Genomic DNA, 17,121 nt, shown 5'->3' on the forward strand with positions numbered 1-17,121 from the left:
TACTCCTCAGACATCTCATCTCCATTACATTCAAACTTTTCCTCTCTGCTACACCCATATTGCATGTTTCAGCGCATATAACGCAGTCAGTACCACAACACCCTCATACAGCCTTCTCTTTACATCCATTCTAAGTGAACGACATCTAAACACTTTTTTCATTCCTCCCAGCACCTTACCTACTTCATCCATTCCAAACTTCACTTCTGCATCTATTCTTCCACCCACAACAACATGTGACCCTAAATATTTAAAACAATCTACCTCCTCAAGCAACTCAGCATTCAAAACTATATTCATCCCCCTACCATCTACCAACCTCGTACACTTCATCACTTTACTCTTTTTCTCATTTACTTTCAATTTCCTCCTTTCACACACCCTTCCAAACTCCTCTATCAACTGTCTTAATCTCTCCTTTGAATCAGCCACCAGTGCAGTATCATCTACAAACAGCAGCTGCTTCAGATTCCACACTCCACCATCAACATTCACCAGACTCAGACCTCCACCTAAAACTCTTGTATTCACCTCTCTTACAACACCATCAATATAAATATTAAACAACCAAGGCGTCATCACACATCCCTGTCGCAGCCCCACTCTCACGGGAAACCAATCACTCACAGCATTACCCACTCTTACACACGCCCTACTATTTACATAAAAACTTTTCATCCCTTTTAGTAACCTACCATCAAGTCCATACAATCTTAAAAGAGTCCACAAAGCCTCCCTATCAGTTCTATCATACGCTTTCTCTAAATCCATGAATGCCCAAAACACATCCTTGCCTTTCGCTAAATACTTTACACACACTTGCCTCACAGCAAACACCTGATCTATTCATCCCCTCCCTCTCCTAAAGCCACACTGCTCACCACCAATCACTCCCTCTGTTCCCTCTCTAGCTCTCATAATTAACACTCTACCATACACCTTACCTACAACACTCAACAGACTTATACTCCTAAAGCTAGTACATTCATACTTATCACCCTTGCCTTTATACTAGGGACCACACAAGCACTTGCCCAGTCAATTGGCACCATACCTTTCACAAAGTACACATTCAACAATCTTACTAATCAGTCAACAATAGTCACACCACCACCCTTCAGGCATTCCACAACACACCCATCCATACCTTCAGCTTTCCCTGTTTTTACCTCCTTTACTGCCTTCCCCATTTCCTTCTTCATGATCAAAGAATCATTCAACTCTCCCAACACATTTATTCCTTGCACCCTTCCATCCGCCACAATCTCAGCCACCCTTTCCTCCTCTACATTTAACAATCTTTCAAAATACTCTGCCCATCTCTTCCCTATTGCATCCATCTCAATTAACATCCTTTCATCCTCTGCTTTTACTCGTTCTCCCTTCCCAGACTCTCCCTTTCGCACCCTTTTCACCTCCTTCCAGAACATTTTCTTATTCTGTTGAAAATTCTCAGTCAGCCACCTACCCCACCTCTGATCTGCTGCAACTTTAGCATCACGCACAGCCCTTCTCGCCCTATTCCTCTTTTCCTTATATTTCTCATGTGACACCTCATCCTTCCTCTGCAGCCACACTTTGCACGTCTCTTCTCAGCCACAGCCATACTTACTTTCTCGCACCTCCATTCACGTCCTTTTCTTATACCACCACCCACACGTCTCACACCACACACCTCTTCTGCATGCCCCACCAAAGCACTCTTAAACAACTGCCATTCCTCCTCCACACTGCCATTTTCCTGATCTTTCACTGCGTTCCACTCATCTTTCAATTTCTCCTGATACTCTATTATTTTCTCTCTTTTATCCAACTCACTCACTTTCAAAATCTCCCTGACACACCAAACCCTCCTAGCTCTCACCCATCTTTTACCTACTCTTAATTCTCCCTCCACCAGGTAGTGGTCAGACATACCTCCACCCTCCCCTCTCAGAACTCTCACATCTAGCAATCTTCCTATTACATTCCTAGACACAACCACATAATCCATCAATGCTTTATCGACAACCATTGCACCCTCCTGTCTCTCCCATGCATACTTTTAAATATTTTTCTTCTCGAACACCGTATTTCCAATCACCATTTCTCGCTCAACACACATCCCTATCATTCGTTCCCCATTTTCATTTCTTCCAGGCAAATCATGCATACCAACTACACATTCAACTGCTACATTTCCCACTCTAGCATTCAGATCTCCCATCGTTGCCACATTCACAGTAGCTCCAAAACTCTGAACTCTGCAGACACTCATCAACATCATATATATATATATATATATATATATATATATATATAGATATATATATATATATATATATATATATATATAGATAGATAGATAGATAGATATTTATATACATATATATATATATATAGATAGATAGATAGATAAATAAATATATAGATAGATAGATAGATAGATATAGATATATATAGATATAGGTATACATATATATAGAGAGATAGATAGATAGATAGATCTATATATATATATGTATATATATATATTTATACATATCCATATCTATCTATCTATATATATATATATATATATATATATATATATATATATATATATATTTATCCATATCCATATCTATATATATATATATATATATATATATATATATATATATATATATATATATATATATATATATATATATATATATATATATATATTTTATACGAGGAAGAAGGAACCAAAGGCCATAAGCCCGCAGTAACAGTTCCCTCCAAGAGAAAAAGAAAATACAATAGAGAGCCAAATTCATTTTGAGATGCCTGGACACACTGCGTTTGAAAGACTGGAGATCACAGGCAGCAGGAAATACAGACAGAGGGAGACAGTTCTAGAGTTGACCTGTTGCATAAATGAAAGACTGGGAGTAACGGTTAACTCTTGCATTAGAGAGTTGGACAGAAAAGGGATGAGAGTTTGCTGCCAGACGGGTGCTACGCGCCTGTTGTAGAGGTGGAGGAATGCAAGCAGACAGTTCAGAGGAGCAGGGACCATTAAAGTTGCGATAGAAAAGAGATAAAGATGCAACAGTGCGGCGAAGAGACAGAGGTTGAAGGGAGTCAGTAAGAGGAGGAGAGTTAATGAGACGAAAAGCCTTTGACTCCACTATATTAAGATCTGTATGTGGGGAGCCTCCCCACACATGAGAGTTGTACTCCACACAGGGGCGGATAAAACCCCTGTATAGAGTCAACAATTGTGCAGGGGTAAAGAAAGAGCGGAGTCGGCTTAGCACACCTAATCTCTTGGAAGCAGATTTTACAAGAGGTGTAATATGATCTTTCCAAGATAAGTCCCGAGTAAATGAAATCCCAAGCATGTTCAAGGATGATGCAGGATTAAACTGAATATTATTAAACATTAGTGGGTATACCTATGGAAGACTTTGTCGGGTTGATAGGTGTAGGAACTGAGTCTTAGATGCATTAAAAACAACCATATTATTTTTACCATAGTCAGAGATACGAGCCAAGTCAGACATTAGGTGTGCCATAGCCTCATCCCTTGTTTGTTGAAGTAACTGTTGAGATGGGCGTTGCGGGAACCGAATGGAAAGATGAAGGGTGGAGTCATCAGCGTATGAGTGGATAGGGTTAGATGTACAGCTTAGAAGATCATTGATGAATAAAAGGAAGAGAGTTAGTGATAGGACAGAGCCCTGAGGAACACCACTGTTGATAGATCTAGGAGAAGAACGATGGCCGTCTACAACAGCGGCTATAGAACGACCAGAAAGGAAGCTAGCGATGAAGTCACAGATAGAAGGATAGAATCCGTAGGAGGGCAGTTTGGAAATAAAAGATTTATGCCAGACTCGATCGAAAGCCTTTGAGATGTCAAGTGCAATGGCAAAGCTTTCGCCAAAGTCCCGAAAGGAGGATGACCAGGAGTCTGAAAGGTAGGTGAGAAGATCGCCAGTGGAGCGTCCCTGACGGAACCAGTACTGACGATTGGAAAGAAGGTTGTGATAGGAAAGATGCCGTAAAATTTTTCTATTGAGAATTGACTCGAAAACTTTTGAAATACAGGACGTTAAAGCAATTGGACGATACTTGGAGGGTTGGGAGTGGTCACCTTTCTTTGGGACTGGCTGAATGAGAGCAAACTTCCAGCAAGAAGGAAAGGTACAAGTTGACAGACAAAGGTGAAAGAGTTTGCCTAGGCAGGGTGTAAGCGCAGAAGCACAGTTCTTGAGAACAACAGGAGGGACCCCATCAGGCCCATATGCCTTGTTAGTATTGAGGCCAGTGATGGCAGAAAATACATCAACTGAAGAAATTTTAATGTCAGCCATGAGGAAGTCAGAGGGGGTAAGTGATGGAGGAACAGCACCGGAATCGTCTAAGGTGGAATTGGAGGAGAAAGTCTGTGCGAAGAGATCTGTTTTATCAGTAGAAGAAATAGCTACAGAACCATCAGATTAGAAAAGAGGAGGGAAGGATGGTGAGGTAAAGTTGTTAGAAAGATTTTTGGCAAGGTGCCAGAAGGAGCGGGAAGAATTTGAGTTGGAGAGTTGAGAGCATTTAGTATGGATGAAATTATTTTTAGTAGAACGAAGAACAGACTTAGCACGATTCCGGGCAGAAACGTAAAGATTATGTGATTCAGGGGTGGGTTGGCTCCGGTACGTTTTGTAGGCCCTCTCCTTGTTGTGGACAGCATTAGAACAAGCGTGATTAAACCATGGCTTTCTTGCGTTAGTCAAAGGATATGAGAAAGGAATGTTTGCTTCCGTGCCCGAGAGAATAATCTCTGTAATGCGCAAGGCACACTCAGATGGCTCCCGGCCATGGAAGCAATAATCATTTCAGGGAAAATCAAAGAAGTACTGCCTGAGGGCCTCCCAGTCCGCGGCTCCAAAATGCCACAGACGACGTTTCCCTGGAGGGTCCACAGGCCGTACCGGAGTGATAGGACAGGTTAAGGTAATAAGGTTGTGATCGGAGGAGCCCAACGGAGAGAAAAGATTAACAGAGTAAGCAGAAGGATTAGTTGTGAGGAAGAGGTCAAGTATGTTGGAGCTCTCTCCAAGGCGGTCAGGGATACAGGTAGGGTGCTGTACAAGCTGCTCTAGGTCATTAAGGATAGAAAAGATGTAGGCTTGTTCACCAGGTGGATCCGTGAAAGGAGAGGAGAGCCAAAGGTGGTGGTGAACATTGAAATCGCCTAGAATGGAGATTTCAGAGAAAGGAGAAATGGATAGAATGTATTCCATCGTAGAAGTAAGATAGTCGAAGAATTTTTGATAGTCAGTAGAATTAGGGGATAAGTAAACAGCACAGACATATTTAGTCAGAGAATGACAGGAAAGCCAAAGCCAGAGTGTAGAGAATTCAGAGGAATCGAGTTCAGGAACACGAAAGCAAGATAAGTCGTTGCATATATATACACAACAGCCACCTTTGGCTTTGAAATGAGTACAGAGAAAGTAGGAGGATACAGAAAAGGGTTTGCTGTCTGTTGCCTCAGACAGCTGAGTCTCAGAAAAAGAAGGTGAGGTTTAGAGGAGGAGAGGTGGTGCTCAACAGAGCGAAAGTTAGAGGAAAGGCCGCAAATGTTGCAGAAATGAAGAAGAAGAGAGTCAAACAGTGCTTCCAGGCACCTCGAGTCGTCACTGGGAGAGGGGCGGATGGTGGGGGCATTTATGGTCCCCCCCCCTGGAGACTCCGAGGCTTGGTAAAGAGACGCCATTTTAGTTCAGTTTTGAATAGGAAGTGTAGGGTGTACTGTGCATGTAGTTTGGTGTAGATAGAGAAATTTGTACTGGAGAGCATGCTGGCCTACTCTCTGTGTAACTGAGACACTGAAAAAGTTCAGCAAAGGGGGATGGTCAGGAACTATAGTAGGACTCGCCTAAGTTTGCGGCTGTGGTGTGGCCCGCATCTGTGTACAATGGTGCCACGTTTCCCCAACTTGCGATGTGAAACGGAAGCTATTTATGTACAAGGCAACACAAATACGATAAATTCAGATGAATAAAACTTACACTTGTGTATTTAGATGGATGAATCAACAGTAATCCTATTATGCATAAAATATTTATACAGTAACACAGAAACATGGCATACATATTGTACAGTGTTGCTAAAAGAAATTGTAGTCACTTTTAATGGTTTTTAGCGTAGTTTTAGGGTGGGTAATAATATTACAGTTATGGATATAAGAGAATGAGCCTGAAATAAGAAGAAATTGCCAATATCCAAAGTAAAAGAAATAATTCATATAATTCTTGTGAGTGGCAACACTGACACACCCAGTCTGGCCTAAGGTAAAGTACGTACCCCTCCGTAGACCCAAGCATAGTTTGTACAGGTGTTACTTTTACCGTAATTTTAAGGGCGGGGAATAATCACATTTATAATCATAAGCTAATATGTAGGACAAAATAGTAGGCATATGCCAATACTGAAGTAAAAAAAAAACATTATTCATTCACGAGCGGCAACACTTCCACACCCAGTCGGTGGCCTTGATCTCAGGGGTGGTGTGGAAATGATGTGGAGGCATTGTCAGGCTGAGAGAGAGATGGAGGAAGGGGAAAGAGAATGAATGAAAATCAGTCATGGTACTGCAATAATGGGTCATCTGTCGCCGTATACAAAAAATGATAAATATCACTAAATATAACAAAACCAAATTAACAAATGAAAGCACAATTATAAACAATTTATAAAAGAATCAAAAGTACTCAGGGTGGCTCACATCTTCCGCCAGGAGAGAGAGAGAGAGAGAGAGATAACGGTATAGAAAACGTGGCAACACTGTACACAGGTGCGGGCCACACCACAGCCGCAAACTTAGGCGAGTCCTACTATAGTCCTGAGGGCTGATGAAACGGGAGCTCCAGCACTCCCTGTCATCAGCTTTCCATCCACCTCGGGAGTACCGCCCTGCTCGACTGGTGCTACAGTCTACTCCTCAGAATATATATATATATATATATATATATATATATATATATATATATATAGTCTGTGTGCGACTCTGGGCATAGGCTTCACAGCCTGCTGTCAAGGCCCAGCAGTCCTCCTACATACCATACACCTCTACATGTCATATATATATATATATATATATATATATATATATATATATATATATATATATATATATATATATATATATATCAGCCATTTCCTGTGGCACCCCATGGGATGCATAGGACTTCGATGAACTCTCTCCACCAATATTTGTCTCTTGCCATCTCCTTCAGGTCCCACCAACACTCCTCTCCTGCTTATCTTTTCATTGTCCTCAACCAGGCCTACCTCGGCCTACCTCGGCCTCTTCTTCCTCTAGCAGTCCTCTCTGGCACATCCTGTATGAAACTGCCTAATTATCTATATATGTGCCCCTGCCATTTCCAGCGAGACAGTCTCACATATTCATCAACTGCTTCAACTCTCGTAATATCCCTTACTCTTTCATTTGTACCTCTGTCTTGTCACTTTACTCCAAGAATCCTTCTCAGTATTTTATTCCCAAATCTCAATACTTCTTGACGTATTGGAATTGTACTGTACCATGACTCATGCCCATAAATTAAAATTGGTCTAACCATGGACTTGTAAATTTGTACTTTAGTATGTACCGTACCGAAAGCATATTATTATTCCAAGCAGATTTCAACATTCCAACAGCTCGCCAAGCCTGTCTAATCCTATCCTTAACTTCACTGTTTAATCATCCATTAGATGATACAATCATTCCCAAATATTTAAAATTTTCTACATTCTTCAACACATTATTCCCAATTACACAATCGATTTGGTTCTCCACATTTACATTAATAATTTCAGTTTTTCCACAATTTATTATCAATTCCACTTTTTCTTCTTCCTTCACCAGATAATCAAGCACCCTCTGCATTTCGTAAATACTTCTGCAAATCAGTACAATATCATCAGCACAGTCCAAATCCATAAGCCTCTTATATTCTTTCCAGTTAATTCCTGCACCTGTCATCCTTACAACCTTTCTCATAACATAATCCATAACCAAATCAAACAGCAAAGGCAAAAGAACTCCTCCTTGAATCACTCCTGACCTAACTTCAAATGGATCACTCAAAGAACCACCCACCATTACCTTACAAAAGGTACCTTCATGCAGGCTTCTAATAATACTTACAAATTTTTCTGGTATACCATATAATCTCATAATTTTCAACATGGCTCCACGTGAAACACTATCAAACGCCTTTTCAAAATCCACAAAACACATACAAAGTGGTATTTTCATTTCATTATCTTGTTGCATTAGATGCCTTACAATAAAAATTTGATCATTACAACCTCGACCCTTTTTAAATCCCGCTTGTTCTTCTCTAAGAAATTTATCAATTACTTGCTCTATTCTGTTCAACAAGATTTTGGAAAAGACTTTTGGAACTACAGGTGTCATAGTTATCCCCCTCCCTTTTTTTTTATTTTTATTTATAATCACTCCATTTTTCCACTGTTCTGGAATTCCATCATTATCCCAAGCCACTTTAATACGTGTCAAAAGCGCATTCATCAACTCGTCATTTTCCACCTTAGGCATTTCAGGATGTATTCCATCCTCTCCTGGGGCCTTAAAATTCTTTAATTCCTTTATAGATTTTGCTACCTCTTCCAAGGTTATAGCCCCTGTTTCTATCTGCAAATCTCTCTCGGTTGGCAAAATGTCTTCTTCAACTGGCATTGGTCTATTCAGATCAGCTTCAAAATGTTCCTTCCACCTTCCTATTATATCCAGATCTTTAGTCATCAAGTTACTATTTCCATCTCGTACAGGTATTTCCTTCCTTCTCTTTTCAGTCCTAGTTAACTCCTTAATGGCCTGATACGCTGCTCGTGTACTCTGACCGTCATTTTTACTCAAATTGTGTCTCTGTTGCCTTTTGATCATTTATATATATATATATATATATATATATATATATATATATATATATATATATATATATATATAAAGAGAGAGAGAGAGAGAGAGAGAGTCAACAATTGTGCAGGGGTAAAGAAGGAACGGAGTCTGCTTAGTACACCTAAACTCTTGGAAGCTGATTTTACAAGAGATGTAATACGATCTTTCCAAGACAAGTCCCGAGTAAATGAAACCTCAAGCATGTTCAAAGACGATGTAGAATTAACTAAATAATATTAAACATTTATGGGTACACCTGTGGAAGATTTTGGTGGGTTGATAGGTGTAAGAACTGAGTCTTTGATGCATTAAAAACAAGATTATTTTTACCCCAGTCAGAGATACCAGCCAAGTCAGAAATTAGGTGTGCCATAGCCTCATCCCTTGTTTGTTGAAGTAACTGCTGAGATGGGTGTTGTGGGAACCAAATAGACAGGTGAAAGGTGGAGTCATCAGCGTGTCAGTGGATAGGGTTAGATGTACAGCTTAGAAGGTCATTGATGAATAAAAGGAAGAGAGTTGGTGATAGGACAGAGCCCTGAGGATCACCACTGTTGATAGATCTAGGAGAAGAACGATGGCCGTCTACAACAGCGGCTATAGAACGACCAGAAAGGAAGCTAGAGATGAGGGCACAGATGGAAGGATAGAAACCGCAAGAGGGCAGTTTAGAAATTAAAGATTTATGCCAGACTCGATCGAAAGCCTTTGAGATGTCAAGTGCAATGGCAAAGCTTTCGCCGAAATCCCGATAGGAGGATGACCAGGAGTCTGAAAGGTAAGTGAGAAGATCGCCAGTGGAACGTCCCTGACGGAAACCATACTGACGACCAGAAAGAAGGTTGTGATAGGAAAGATGCCTTAAATTTTTTCTATTATGAATTGACTCGAAAACTTTTGAGATACAGGATGTTAAAGAAATTGGACGATAGTTAGAGGGCTGGGAATGGTCACCCTTCTTTGGGACTGGCTGAATGAGAGCAAACTTCCAGCAAGATGGAAACGTACAAGTTGAAAGACAAAGGTGAAGGAGTTTGCCTAGGCAGTGTGTAAGAACAGAAGCACAGTTCTTGAGAACAACAGGAGGGACTCCATCAGGCTCATATGCCTTGTTAGTATTGAGGCCTGTGATGGCAGAAAATACATCAGCTGAAGAAATTTTAATGTCAACCATGAGGAAGCCAGAGGGGGGAAATGATTGCGGAACAGCACCGGGATCGTCTAAGGTGGAATTGGAGGAGAAAGTCTGAGCAAAGAGATCTGCTTTATCAGTAGAAGAAATAGCTACAGAATCATCAGAGTAGAAAAGTGGAGGGAAGGATGAAGAGGTAAAGTTGTTAGAAAGGTTTTTGGCAAGGTGATAGAAGGAGCAGGAATAATTCGAGTTGGAGAGTTGAGAGCATTTAGTACAGACGAAATTGTTTTTAGCAGAGCAAAGAACAGACTTAACACGATTCCGGGCAGAAACGTATAAAAGATGTGATTCAGGGATGGGTTGCTCTGGTACCTTTTATAGGCCCTCTCCTTGTTGCGGACAGCATTAGAACAAGCTTGATTAAACCAAGGCTTTCTTGCATTAGTCAAAGGATATGAGAAAGGAATGTATGCTTTCATGGCCAAGAGAATAACCTCCGTAATGCGCAAGGCACACTCAGATGGCTATCGGCCATGGAAGCAATAATCATTCCAGGGAAAATAAAAAAAAAGTACTGCCTGAGGGCCTTCCAATCCATAGCTCCAAAGTGCCACAGACGACGTTTCTTTGGAGGGTCCACAGGCCATACCAGAGCGAGAGGACAGGTTAAGGTGATAAGGTTGTGATCAGAGGAGCCCAACGGAGAGAAAAGATTAACAGTGTAAGCAGAAGGATTAGTTGTAAGGAAGAGGTCAAGTATGTTGGAGCTCTCTCCAAGGCGGTCAGGGATACAGGTAGGGTGCTGTACAAGCTGCTCTAGGTCATTAAGGACAGAAAAGGTGTAGGCTTGGTTACCAGGTGTGTGTGTGTGTGTGTGTGTGTGTGTGTGTGTGTGTGTGTGTGTGTGTGTGTGTGTGTGTGTGTACTGGATATAGAAAGATAGACAGATAGATAGATTAATGCATTTCATAAATGAGAAAGAAAATATGCTTTTATTCCTTATTAGTGCCAGGTATCATTTTATGTAATTATCACTATGGCCAAAAAGACTCCTTCAACAACAATCAGGGGACTCAAGAAATTATATTAGTGAGCACAAAATCGTCACTGCTTCACGATTTCCTCTTTCTGGTTCTTCGATAGATTCTTTCTGCTCTTGAAAACTACTTTCAGCGGGTGCCATCAGTCTTCTACCTTCGTAGTTAGGACAGTGTTGACTTTCACTGTGCAATCGCTTGCCCATTTGGCTTAGTTGCTCACCACAGCCCAGAAGCGGACCCTAACTAGGCGTGTTTGGTAGTGTGGATCGTCTTCTCAACACGAAGCAAGATTTTTGACAAAGGCACCGTTGATCCTGAGTGCAGTGAGGAGATCCATTGTCCTCAAGGTAATGAAATTCAACATCTTGCCTTTGATGGGGCTGAGAACAGTCTTCCACTTCAGACGTTTAAAGATTTCCTCGATGCCAGCTTGGCAAGGTTCTCTCGCATCCTTTGTTTCTCTTCCTGAAGAACCCATTGATCAAAGTATTTCAAGCTCCCCAACGGCTTAATGAAGTACCAGAGTTGTTGTTTTATAGTTGCTTGTGATTGCTTGATGACATCTACTTTCGTGGCATCTTCCTGCACTGTTTCCAAGTCCTCCACACATGAGGCCTGCTCTGCTCTCGTCTTACAACTCCGAACCTTTGCGTAGGTCAGGGCGATGAACAGACAGATTTCTGTTACTCTTTTCAGCTCCCGCTTGGTCATCCTGAACTGGTTCTGAAGGAGGCATGACGTCAATATGTAGATGGCTTTCACCAACCACCATGCATGGTAGTAAGTTTGTGGCTTCTTCAGTGGCCCACTGACGACAGCCTCCTCCCCGAAAAAGAGAACCAGCTGAAGGAATTCTTGGTAGTCATCCCACGACTGACCAGAAGCCAGAACCTTCCTCATGACAAGGAATGTTTGGACTTTGGGATCCTTCAGATGTCCAGTAATGCTGCATCTATCTGAGTCCATATCAGTGGTGATCGAGGATCAGTCAATGGCACCAAACTGAGGGACAACCCATTCTTATGATGCTAACCACAGCCGAGGCCAAAAAAAGTTTTATGTTGGCCAGAGCTAGTCTAACCCTTCATCTAACGTCTTCCAGTGGAGATATCACCAATTTATCACTGAAGATAGGGTTATAATTCTGTTGAAAAAGTAACTCAGATCCGACCATCGTCTGACTGTGCAGGTTAAGTCCTGGATTTAGTTACATTGGAAACACCATGTCAGTGCTGCCTCCATACACCACATGAAGGTTAAGTCCTGGTTTTAGTTGCCCACCATACAGACGCCAATTCCACTCTCTTGGAGGATATGAGAGCTTGCATCTGTTTTCATTCTAAACTACTACAATATGTGGGAAGATGAATATTATAAGGTCACTAAAACCATGTCATTTTATAATGATTTCCCTCACTGAGGGGAGGTTCACTTTGATGTGGTGGCGGTGCTTGAAGCATGACTGGCATTGTCCCCTACTGTAGAGGCCTGCTGCCACTCCCTGCCTAGCTCTCGTGGCCAGCAGACCTCTGGCCAGTCTCTCTCGAGTGTTGGACTTTGCCTCATTTAGTGAGGACTATTTTCGGAAGTTTTTCCTGCTCTTTACACTGCAGGACTCTACCTCATTTACTGAGGAAGATTATTGGCGTTTTTCTCGTTTTTCGGCGAGACTCTGTCCCTGAGGGATAGACCCTGACTGCTTGTGTGTGTGTTTGTGGGTGTTTTTTTTTTTTTTTTTCCGGCTGCCGTTAGTGTCTTTCTGTGTGGTACGAAGCCGAACCCTGAAGGGGTGCCGTTAGGGCATTTCCATGAGGGGGGGCCATTAGGGCCTGGTTATAGGAAGCACAGAGAGTGGCTCTGATAGATTAGGGAAGACCCGAAAGGGGCAGTGGCAGGGCCTTCCACTTCGCCCTTTAGAGGGCGGGGAGCATAGGTTGCCCGTCACTGTAGGGACCTGCCGGTTTTTTTTTTTTTTTTTATTGTTGAGAATGAGTGTTGGTGTATCTGTTTGGGTGTCTGTGTGAGTGACGTCTGTGTGTCTTTGTCAGTATGTCTGTCCAAGGGACATGAGGAGGACCCAGATCCCCAGGCCCACAGGCCAAGTATGTTAATCCCCTCCTGTGCAGAGGATGTCTCGTCCTTCTGCCATGCCGGGTGCGAAGCGGGAGCGGCGTCCTTCAGACACCAAATCCCACTCGTCGACGTCTGGTGACGCCTCTGCCTTTCTTCCCTCCTCTCAGACTATGGGGACTGTTCCCCGTGCACGGGCTGTTGCTTCAGTCCCCCCCCTCCACTTCGGCACGTGCAGCCAAGGTCGCACGTGTCCACGAGGCAATGGAGGCAGGCGTTTTGGCTCCTCGTCCTCCTCATCAGTCCTCTAAGACCTCTGGTGCTGCCCGCTTTTCTGCTCAGTCCTCTGAGCACCCATGCTGCCAGGCATCTGTCACCACCGACCTGTCCTCACCTGCTGCTTTGTGTGCACACGATGCCGCCTGCTCTCCTGCCGAGCCTTCGGCTGCTCATTCTACTACTGGAGCTGCCACTTCTGCTGTGTCTCCTGATGTTGACGACTTTATCCCTGTGGCATGTAAACCAAGACGAGTGCCGCAGGGAAACGCCACTCCTCCTGCATCCAGGACTGTGGTGCCACAACGGTCTCCCCCTGCTGCTCGCCCCTTTGTCTCGGTCGCAACTCCTCTGCCTCCTCGCTCCTCCTTTCTGGCTTTTCGAGTTCCTCTCCAGGAGGGATTCAGCACAAGCTACGATGAGGTAGCGGCTCTGATACAACACCTGCCAGGCCTTGCAGCAATGAATCGCTTCGGCCGCAACAGCAGCTGTGTGCTGATCCCCACTGGGAAAAGTCATATCTCCAGCTAAAGGCGATGGCGGAGACAGAGGCCCTGGTCGTCAGGATTGTCGAGCTCCCTCAGGGTGCCCAAACTACCAAGGCCACTGTTATGGGATATCCCCGGCACATGCCGGTGGATATCCTACTGTGGCACGATCTTGTAGAGACAGCGGAGCGCTGCCAAACAAAGCGCACACAGGAGGAGACAAAGCAGGTGTTTATAACCCTGAGGGGGCCTCTCATGGAGTCCCTCGACCTGGGCAATTGGGGCAGGTTTCTCCTCCGCCCCTTTATGCCAGAACCACTGCGCTGCTATTGGTGTCACCGCTACAGCCACCATCACGCCACTTGCAACCGCCCCATCATCTGCGGTATGTGCAGCAGCTCACATGACACTGAAGAGTGCCTGAAGCGGTTCAAGGCTAAGGAACCCATTGTTTCCAAGTGCCCCAATTGCTCAGGACAACATCATGCCTGGCACCTCGGTTGCCCGCGAGAGTGCGGCGAGTCACCCAGGGTTGAGAGAGGCAGGCAGTGTGGGTGCAAGAGCGCCAAACCACCAGTGCTCATCCAGCTCCCCCAGGCACTTTCATATGGGGACAGCAGCGCCACCCTCTCACTCAACGCCCACCAGTCCTCAGCGACCAGGACTTTCCTCCCTTGCCCTCAGCTCTCACTGTGGGCCAAACCACCACAGAGGTCCACTGCTCGCAGTTGCCCAACCGGCCACCACCACCCACCTCAGTGCCCAGTCAGCCACTGATTATTCAGCCACTGCCACCCAGCTCCACACCCAGCCCACCCACCACTCCTGCATCTCCAGTCCTCACTTTCACGGCAGAGGATATCAGAGACCTGGGCTCGCAGATTGCGGTGGCTGTTGCCAAAGCCGTCTCCCTCAAACTGGGAATCACTTTGAAGGCGGCCTCAATTGCCTCTGCTGCCGATCGCATCGTCGATCAAGCGATCGACAAGAAACTGCAAGGTCTCGGCACCCAACCTGCCCCTCTCTGTCCGGCTCGCTCTACAGGGGAACCACGGACTACCCCACGCAGGCAGGCTCGCTCATTCAAGCGTGCCAAGCCCCAGAATTCCGCCACCTTACCTCCTGCCCCTCAGCAGACTCGACCTCGCCCCCTTCAAGGGCAAGCGCCTGCGCCCTCAGTGGCGACAACAATAAACATGGCCCCACCTCAGATGCCAGAGGAGGATCGTCTCTGTGTGTCTCTAGACGGCAGGACTCCTCCAGTGGAACTGTCTAGGAGCATGGCATAAGCTCCTGCTTTTGCAGGAGGCGGCTGCTAGGGACCGCCCTCATATTATCTTACTGCAGGAGATCCTGCTCCCAGACAGTTCCACTTTTCGTCTCTCGGGTTACACCACCCACCTCCTCCCATATGTTCGTGGCGTTACACGGGGATGTGCCGTTCTGGTTCGGGACCACATTGCGTGCACAGATTGTGAACCCCCTCCTTTCTGTGGGCCTGATGTGGAGGTCTAAGGTGTGGTTCTCCACCTGGCAACGTCGTCCTTGACGGTATACAACGTATACCGGAATCACAGGGGCCTCTTGGAAATGGGAGACCTGTTCTCCCAGGCTGCCAAGGGTGCTGTTTACATCGGGGGCGACTTTAATGCCCACCACACCCTTCTCTCATCACCTCTTCCATCCAGTGAAGCACGGCGGCACATCTCCTTGGTCCTGGAGGAGATGGATGGTGTATCCCTTTTGAATGATCCTGGAGTTGCCACGCACATAGGTGGGGGCTGTCTTGACCTGTCTTTTGTGTCGTCCCCCCTAGCAGGCTCAGCGAACTGGTCTCTCTACCCCCATCTCACTAGCGACCATTTCGCAGTCGAGGTCAAATTACCGATGGCTCCACTTCTGCCCCCCCCTCTCCATCCGCCTAGGTGGGATCTCCGCAGGGCTGACTGGTCGGCTTTTGCCTGTGCATTAGCTGCGGTCTTTGAGGTGTCGCCTCCTCCCCCGGACCTCGAGAGTCGAGCGGATCAAGTAGCCAATACCTTTTCTCAGGCGGCCTTTCTCACTATTCCACTGCAACAACAATCCATGCGCTGCTATCGAGATGGCTGGATTTACTGCGATAGGGTCAGGGAGTTGAATAACAGGCTGAATGCTGCGTGCAGGCAGTACCGACAGCACCATACATCCCCGCACTGTCGGTATGTGGCTGCTGTTATGTGCCATAAGATTTCGGAAAAGCGTCGCCTTAAGGAGGAGGCGTGGATTAGATGGTGTCGTACCTTGAATTCTCACTCCACTCTCCGTGAGATGTGGAGGAGAATCCGTTCCATCTCTGATCCATGTCCTCCTCGCCTGCCGTCACACCCTGACCCTGCTGCTGAAGCCAGCCGTCTCACGCAGCACTTCGCGGACTGTTCTGCTTCCCACAATCTTCCGCAACCTGTCCGAGCTCTACAGGAGCTGTTGTTGGCTTCTCGTGTCGCTGCTGTACAGGCTGCCTGTGCCAGACCTGATCCCACTGATCATCCCCTTACCAGCAGGGAGCTTCGTAAGGCGCTGCGACACAGGACCGACACTACACCTGGGATCGATGGGCCCGTTTATTCCCTTTCGTTGAATGCTGGAGATTGTGGTAGTGAGAGACTACATGATCTGTTCAATCTCTCGTGGTCTGTGGGCCGTTTGCTGAGGTCGTGGAAGACAGCTGTCATCCACCCAATTTCAAAACCTTGCGATCCCAGCACCATGCACCCTATCTCGCTCCTTAGCTGTGTGGCTAAGACAGCAGAAAGGGTCGTGTGTGCACGCCTTGCTTGATGTCTGGGACTGTTGCACCCGAGGACTTTTGCATACCATCCTGGCAGGAGTGCTTCTCACTGCCTCGCTTCTTTCCTCAGGGAGCTTCGAGGTGGATGGGGGATGGCTGTCTTCCTCGACCTCGAGAAGGCCTTTGAGCTGGCAAATCCTCTGGCCATCCAGGCAGCCCTTGCAGACCGGGGAGTTGGGGGTAGACTCTTATCATGGGTGGGCGACTTCTTTCAGCAGTGGATGGCGGGGGTCAGATTTCAGGGGCACCTCTCCCATTTTTATGGACATCAGAATGGCAACCCCCAGGGGAGTGTTCTCAGCCCCTTGCTCTTTAATATACTTGTTGAAGGGCTCATGATGGTGGACTAT

This window comes from Coenobita brevimanus, chromosome 12 (genome assembly GCF_032717465.1).
Source record: "Coenobita brevimanus isolate Jiangsu-jjx chromosome 12, ASM3271746v2, whole genome shotgun sequence".
NCBI classification, from domain to species: domain Eukaryota; kingdom Metazoa; phylum Arthropoda; class Malacostraca; order Decapoda; family Coenobitidae; genus Coenobita; species Coenobita brevimanus.